The sequence below is a fragment of the Pygocentrus nattereri genome, chromosome 5 (genome assembly GCF_015220715.1).
Source record: "Pygocentrus nattereri isolate fPygNat1 chromosome 5, fPygNat1.pri, whole genome shotgun sequence".
Classification (NCBI taxonomy): Eukaryota; Metazoa; Chordata; class Actinopteri; order Characiformes; family Serrasalmidae; genus Pygocentrus; species Pygocentrus nattereri.
The window spans coordinates 29,403,349-29,412,296 of NC_051215.1; the positions used below are offsets into that span (position 1 = coordinate 29,403,349).

The following is an 8,948-nucleotide window of genomic DNA, read 5'->3' on the forward strand; positions in this document are numbered from 1 at the left end:
CGACCTGCCTCTGTTTCTAGTTGCCATGCAAGAGCATTTCTCTTTTTTGTTAAAAATGAGCCTTATTTAATTATAATAATAATAATTTTTTTTGTAACACACTTTCCATTTTAAACAAATCTCAAAGTGCATTTAGCCAATGTCAGACTCTTCATCTGGACAATGCCTCAATATAACAGTGCAAAATTCTTGTATGCTGTGGCATTAACATTAGACTATGGCATTCTTGTAGTTAGCATTCCCCTGGAACCCACCAAACCCAGATTCATACACCAGACTGCCAATGATATGAGATTCTTCACTCCAGAGAACATTTCTACTGCTCCAGTGGCCATTCCAGCTGACACTTGCCATTGTGCATAGTGATATTGAGTTTGTGTGCAGGTGCTGTCCAATAGAAACCCATTTCATGAAGCTCCTGACATTCAGTTCTTGTGCTGATGTTGCTTGCAGAAGTAGTTTGGAACTCTGTGTTGAGTGATGCAAAGATGACAGGCATTTTATATGGTTGACTGTCTTTGCTAGGTTACGGGCAAATAAGGCTGAATGACAGATAAAGATGTTAGTTTGGAGTGCCATTATCAGAAGATACTGGTACACATAGAATGCATCTCAGCCAATCATATTGCAAGGCCAAAGCTGACTGTGTTGTAATGATAAGTAATGGTAACATGTCACTGTTATACTACTGACCCAAATCTTTCATGACAGCTCATGACTGCATACGACATCTGATATGACATGTTTATGGTATGACTGTCAGTGTTGTGCAGTAGAGTGTTCCCGATTATATTACCAGTTTCTCTCAATATATCAATGAACACGTACCACATTGACTGTCCACTTAATAGCAACTGATTTGGGAATTATCATTTTATTCAACTCACATGTTGTCTTTTAGTTCAGAAGGAAAATGCCAGATGTAGCAGTTGTTGAAAATCCCTATCAAGCTCAGTCTTTGAATTTCTGAGTTGACATTTGTCTTCATCTTCCACTATCATTATACTAATGCAGGTTTTTAAGCGTTTTGCTTTCGTAAGCTTCATTAGCATCTCTCTCCTGACAAGAGCTGGCCTAAGGTCATGCACAGGCTCTGTAAATTATCTTGCTTCTCTTGGAGATGTTCATTTTGATTTGAGGATGCTTTGAGTGGAATTACATGGCTTATATTTTGCTTTTTTAATGAAGCAGCCAGTGGAATCCTAATTGAAACTTAATGGTAGCCACAAGTCAGAGGAGTCAGCCTATGTCAGCTAGCAGGTCATATAAAAACATGCCATTAGCATGCTTGGATGGATTCTTAACTTTTTGTGACCCGGTACATCTGATGCTATGCCTTCCCAGATGAAGCCTAAATGTGTGAAATGCAAATTTTCAAATTAGCCTGTAATTTTTACCCACATTTCTATGTGCATGAGCACAAGCCAAACTTGCAAACATACACATTTAGTCAGGTTACAAAAATGGAAAGCTGACGTCTGAGGTTGGATGAATAACCTTGAAATGTGAAGCACACCAGAGAAAACAGGCTGCAAATGTATACTATTTTGTCTTCAGATGCCATTTGAAATCTGTAATCTGACCCTTTTCACCCTTTTCAATCTGACATTAATTTATCACCCCACACTGACCCAACTTGGAGGACATGAGGACTGGGTTTCACCTTTGCACTGTATTTACTGTAGCATTATACATCAAGGTCACAATGAGATAAATGCTATTCTAAATCACGTGTGCATCATAAACAACCTTACAATATTACCATTAAAAAACACAAAATAACTTCTTTGAAGATGTATAAAGCTGTTATAAACAATTATTAACAAATGGGTGCTGTTCCACTGGTATAAAAAGTTTGAACAACTCATTATTACGTTTTTGATGTGAAAACAAGTTAGAGAGTTACCACAATCTCTACAAGTAGCACATTTTAATAAGGCATTTTCCTTCAAATTTTACATTTTAAATTTCTGTTTGTTTGCTGAGATTAACCACTTACCAAGCCATAGGTCTGCCGGTGGGGACAAAGTCTTGTCACACACTTCTATAACCTAAGAAAAACTTACATTGAAGTCACTGCAGTCTATGAATAATAAGCCTTAGTATATAATAAGCCTGAAATGCTAAGGGGTTAACATATTTTTTAAAAAAAAGAATTATAAAATGGGCCATAATTTTTTTCACACACATTATTTTGAGTAATTTTATTTATTTATTTATTTTGCAATGTAATGAAATCAGCAGATAAAGAGTAGTTGTACATTAAAATGGACAGAAGTTTGCATGGTTCTACAAACCATGCAATTTGAGCAGAGGCGCCCAAACATTTGCATGTGCTTATATAAATATGAATGTTGGCCAATTTAAAGTGAATTTTAAAGTGAAAAAAGGATGATGGAGACCATGTTCATCAGCCCTGCTGAAAAGAGAAATCTTAGCAACCATTAAAAAGGTTCTGCTGGTTTCTTTTGGGGTCCAGTGTAAATGACTCTAATGTTTTAACAGGTGTTCTGGGACTAATATCAGGTGCATTTGATTGTTTTCTAATGGGATCTAAAGGTGTCCTGGAGAAACTAGTGGTCTCTAAAGGTAATCATTAAGCCAATTCCCATTACAAAGCTAAAACATGAGAGTTCAGTCCTAATGGTTAAAACGGTCTTTTTCAGCAGGTGGGGAAACCACAGGAATCTTTTAGCCATAAGGAGGCTAATAAGGAGGATTTACCTACTCCTTCTGTTGAGCTAACGCTGGAGCTGGTCAGGGCAGGACCTATCTTCTTATATGTGAGGTCTTTTAGCAAACTAATGAAACAGTAGAAAGGATGGTAAAAAGAGAGTAGAAGTGCATTAATATTTATCTTTACACACAATGTTTGAATCACAAATGTGAGCACTGTACAGTCCTGTTCAGTCTAGTTAGATAATTGATCTCAAAGGATGAATATCATACATTTTTGAGGTTTTTTTCCCCAGAGGTCCACTTATGATGTTGGTCCACTTATGATTTGCAACCTCTCATCATCCCTCATAAATAAACAAGCTGTTTTTGTTACTACACCTTCAAAACTGATGGGTGTGAATGAGCTCTGTTCTGGTTGGCTGTCCTGCAGTGTCCCTCATTCAAAAAGCAATCTGTATTGATGCACTCTTTATGATTCAACATGAAAGGGCAGAGCTAAAATGCTTTTGGTTAAATAGATGGATATACATTATATTGCCAAAAGTATTGGCTCGTCTGCCTTCACACACATATGGACATCCCATTCTTAATCTGTAGGGTTTAATATGATGTCGGCCCACTCTTTGCAGCTACAACAGCTTAAACTCTTCTGGGAAGGCTTTCCACAAGGTTTGGAAGTGTGTTGAAGGGCATTTATGAGGTCAGACACTGATGTTGGACAAAAAAGGCTTGGCTTGCAGTTTCTGCTCTAATCCATCCCAAAGGTGTTCTATTGCATTGTGCAGGCAGGTCAAGTTCATCCACACCATACTCACTCATCCATGTCTTTATGGACCTTGCTTTGTGCACTGGTGAACGGTCATGTTGGGACAGGAAGGGGCCGTCCCCAAACTTCTCGCACAAAGTTGGGAGTATGTAATTGTCCAAATTCTCTTGGTCTGCTGAAGTATTAAGAGTTCCTTTCACTGGAACTAAGGGGCCGAGCCCAACTCGTGAAAAACAACCTCACACCATAATCCCCTCTCCACCAAATGTTACACAACCACAAGACCCATACTTGTCTATCAGATTGCCAGATGGAGAAGCTTAATTTGTCAGTCCAGAAAACACGTCTCCACTGGTCTAGAGTCCAGTGGTGGCTCATTACACCACTGCATTTGATGCTGTGCATTGCGCTTGGTGATGTAAGGCTTGGAAACCCATTCCATGAAGCTCTCTAAACACTGTTCTTGATCTAATCTGAAGGCCACATGAAGTTTGGAGGTCTGTAGTGATTGACTCTGCAGAAAGTTGGTGACCTCTCTGCACTATGCACATCAGCATCCTCTGACCCCTCTCTGTCATTTTACGTGGCCTACCACTTCGAGGATGAGTTTCTGTCATTCTTAATTGCTTCCGCTTTGTTATAATACCACTGACAGTTGAGTGTGGAATATTTAGTAGTGAGAAAATTTCACAACTGGACTTGCACAAATGGCATCCTATCACAGTACCATGCTGGAATTCATTGAACTCCTGAGAGTCACTCATCCTTTCATTAATGTTTGTAGACGCAGTCTGCAGGCCTAGGTGCTTGGTTTTATATGCCTGTGGCCATTGAAGTGACTGGAACACCTGAATTCAATGATTTGGATGGGTGAGTGAATACTTTTGGCAGTATAGTGTAGGTAAATGTTTTGATTTTTTATTAAACAAATAACAAAACAGTGATATTGCTGTATTTATTACATTTATAAATGAATAAATGTAACATCAAACACTTTTATTGCAAATAAGGGAAATTTGGTTTTTGCACTGTATGGGCCCTTTAACATTTTTTTCTAATATTATTTATTGTTAAACATAATAGTAAAATAATTATCAAATACAGTAACCTAGATAAAACAGCTTACCTTACAGCCTGAGATGTGAGGTCTTCAGATAAATCAGAGGGTTTAACGTTATGGTTTGATGGACATTTTTACTTGCCAATCTTTTAGCTTTTGGAGTGGACCACCCAGCATTTGTGTGTGTGTGTGTGTGTGTGACAGAGAGAAATTGCAGTATTTTGAGATTTGCTTACTTTTTGCTACTTACTAAATACTTCGCAGGAATCTGGCAGATGAGCAGGCTGGCTGAGGGTGTGTGGGAGCTTTTGAAGTGCAATCATCCCCAGTAGCAGTTAAGAGAAACCTCCTCTGCTCTCTCTGCCACTTGCTGTTAGAGCCATGACAGCATGTTTGGAGCCCAATTGTCTACAATCTGGACTCATAACAGCTCATGTGAAACAGAGTGTGTGTGTGTGTGTGTGTGTGTGTGTGTGTGTGTGTGTGTGTGTGTGTGTGTGTGAGACATACAGAGAGTGATGTGTAGAATACACATGATATAGAACCTAAATGGCCAATAATCTTTAAAGTGAGACAAGAACACCATTACGAAGTGCTTTTATTTTTCAGGGCCAACCGTAGTGTATTTTCTAACATTATGAATAGATTCTTAAAGGCCCAGTCCCATTTCACCCCTTGCCCCTACCACTCTGTTTTACACATTCACATCTAGGGTTAGCGTGTCCCAATTTTTGTTGAGACAGAGGGGTAGGGTGAAGTATTAGAGCTACACGACCCTCTGAATGGAGCTTTTTCAGAGGCTCACTCCAAACTGAGTGTTATGAGGAAAAAAAAGAAAAACCCACAAATGTGAGTATTTTCTCCATTACAGAATGACAATATCCACTGTATTATCTTAGTTTAATGTCGTTTCAATGTATTATGGTCATTTTCTTCGTAACAAGCATAAAACATTGCTAAAAGTATGCTCTCTCAGTAGCTAGCTAGCTAACTTTCCCATTCCACCTTAAATAGTCCAGCAGTGTTGACACATGAAGCACCAGAATGTAGCTGCTGCACCATTTAAGGTGGAACGGGAAAATTCAAACAATAGCTGACTTCAGCTTCATATCACCAGTGGAGTAGCAGTGGGCAATAATAAATAATTGTTTTATTCCCCCTCTTTGAAAGCATATGATGGCCTAAATGTAACTAAAGGCCAGCAGTGAGGAGCTGAACTTTTCCTTTCTCTGCTATCACTGCAGTTGGGCCGGGTCGCCTACAGAGCAGCGCTAGTAACCTGTTAATGAAGCAGTTGTGTGTGTGGTTTTTGTTTTGTTTTATTTTTTGAGGGTCCCATTTCGTAGGGCAAGATTTCAGCCACTAATCTTTGTAACTACATTCTAAGGGGTTAGGGTGACATTCGAAAACAAGGGGTAGGGGTAAAAATAAGAAATGGGATTGGGCCAAAGAGTCACCCTGGTCAAAATAAAGAAAGAATAAAAATATGCACCCATCACTACATCTGAAGTGTTAGACTTAGGCATATTATAAACTAAGGCTTATTACACAGTGACTACAGGGATTTTAATGCAAACTGGCTGGAGCCGACAACAAACCACGGAGCCCCCAGTGTCCTGGCTATCTCCTCCAGTATGCTGTGTGCGTGTAGAAATTCACTGGTAACGGTCCGTTATGCTGTAATCCAATACTCAGAAGATTCTGCCTGCTGTAGGTAGGACTCACAGTACTAGGATAGGATAGACTTTTATTATCCCACTGGGGGAAATTTGCATTGTTACAGCAGAATACACAGTAAGCAGATAAAGAGCAGTAAGTAGACAAAGGTGTGCATCATACAAAATACTAAATATAAGATATACATAAATAAATAAATAAACAAGGCATCTGTTACAGAAAAGTATTAAAAATAAAAATAGAATTAAGAAATTATACAAATTTACAGTTTACACATGCAGTTGTATGAATATTGCACATTTCTGAGCAGGTAATGACTGGATATCACGCAGAAATTGTAGATATTGCACAGTAATAATTATAGATATTTCACAGAACGTGTGTATGTATAGCACTTGTTCCATTCTGTCAGCAGCAGATATTGCACATTAATTAGAGGTAGGATAAGATACAGGTCTATGTGGTACTAAAAGTGATGCTGACGAACAAACATATACACAAAAACACAAAAGAAAAGCACCGTAATGGAGAGCTTCGAGCCGCTGCGTCTGTGCGCACCGCCATCCTGAATTATCATACTACGCCATGCAATGTGTCCTTCTTTTCCATGGCAACAAAGGATCCAACATATCATGAGGTTTATTGTGTGCCAGCAATGATTTGAAAACATAAGTAAGTACTGGGTTTAAACTGAGTCGAATAGTGAATACAAACATTAAAAATGGTCTGAAGCAAAACTTGCGCTAATGTTCTGTTTTGTTTTAGGGAGCAAGGAGCAGACAGAGATAAGCGTCTCCAGCTCTAATAAATGAAAAAAAAAACTAAAACACTGAAAAACCAAAATCAAAGTTTCTGCTTCAATCTTTAAAGACCTTTAAAAGAACTTTAAACTAACTTGACACGAGCAGCGTTTTGTGATGCAATGGTAAGGAATAGCAGTGCTGTTGACGCAAACAGATCTGCCATCTCATTTCACCTTAGCCTTTGCGAGTCTACGCAGCCTTCAAAGCATACATCTTCACAGTCTGCATCCTTCAAAGGATGCAGCCCCTCACAGTTTTTTATGAGTATAATATTTATGGGTTAAGAGGAGAGGAGGACACAAATGGATGAATGGTTATAGTGTTATTTTGGTGCTAAACAACATTCTGACAAGTCATCACAAAGAACTGTGGGATGAGCTGGGGCAATTATTATCACTTTATACCTCCAAGTTGATTAATAGAACGCTTTAAGGCATCCCTGAACATGGAGCTGCAAAATCCATAGAGCACCGGGTCCAGCACACTATTCAGGTAGGTGAATCCGAGGGACAAAGCAAATAACTGACCATTTAGCTTGAAGGCCTCAGAATACTCCCTCCCCAGCATCTTCAGATAGAGTGCAATCAGTCCAGTAGCAACACCAGGGCAGAAGCATGTGATGAAAATCCCAACAATTACCAGAATAATCCTAACAGCCCGACACATTACAGGCTGGTTGGCCCTCGGGCTGCGATGTAAGATACAGCAGATTCTGAGGGAGCAGAAAAGCAAGACTATCAGAGAGAAGAAGAACTCAAATATGTACACTATGAAGTGGAGCTTGATCCCCGGTGATGGACTCTTATAGGCGTTGAAGCTCCAACAGAAAGATACACTGGGCTCCTTAATCATGAGGTCATTAGTCAGCAGAGGGAACCGCAGTGAGATCACCGCAGCCCAGATGAAACAAGCAATCCCTGCAGGTTGCCTTGAGCTGATAAAGTTCACTGTATAGTGTGGATGAACTACTTTAAAGAATCGATCCACAGCCACAGTGGTCATGAAGGCAATGCTTGCTGATCAATTGACTGCAAGCATGAAGAGGTTAATCCGACACCAAGCATCACCAAACACCCAATCCTCCATTTGTAGAAGGTTGTCAATCTGGAAAGGTAAACTCACCAGCAGCAGAAGCAGAGTACTATCAGCCAGAGCGAGGTTGAAGAGAAACACAGCATTGTGCTTCCAGGACTGAAGGTGGCGGGAGAAGACCCAGAGTGCCATCAGATTCCTTGGCAAGCCTAGCAGGAGCTGAATGATAAGCACAGGAGGGAGGATGGGGGCCACCAGAGTTTGAGGTGACAGGCCACAATGAGTATCAGTTTCATTGGATGGCATGACAAAAAAAATGTTATTTCAGTGTTGTTTCCACTGCAAGAAGTGACTCTGAAATATATTCCACTTCTGGTTGTCTGTTAGAACAAAATTAAATGTATAAAGTGTTAAATCCTGAAAGTTCTGCTGATTTTGGAACAAAACCTTGTATCTCCAAAATGGAATGGTAACTTTACAGGAGAAGGAAAAAAACCTTCTTTATTTTCAATGTAAGTCAATAGAACCAGACTTTTTCCAAGTAATTTTGGGTCATTTCTGCACATTCTGTCCTTTTATCTTGAAATTTACACACAATGTAAAAGATAATAGGCATTTTCAAATTATTATAGAAACTGAAAAATGACAAAAACAGAGATACAAGGTTTTGTTCCGACAACAGCGATATGCTGTTTGAACCTGACTGGAGGTTCATCAGGTTCAGACAAATATTTAGTCCAGTGGCCACCAATCCTTGCCCTAGAGATAGCAAACTGGAGAGTGTAGTTCTCATTACAATCTGATACACATTCTTCAGCAAGTTCACTTCTTCAGTAGCTCTTGATTGGCTGGATCAGGTGCAGTAGGCTGGGCTTACACTACACAACTTTTAGAATCTTTACAGAGTTCTAACACGGAGAACATCACAAAT

General features: G+C 39.4%; 1 pseudogene; it reads right to left on the reverse strand.

Moving 5' to 3' along the window:
* Positions 1-7,378: 7,378 nt before the first annotated feature.
* Positions 7,379-8,323, reverse strand: LOC108420498 (annotated as a pseudogene).
* Between the last annotated feature and the right edge of the window lie 625 nt (positions 8,324-8,948).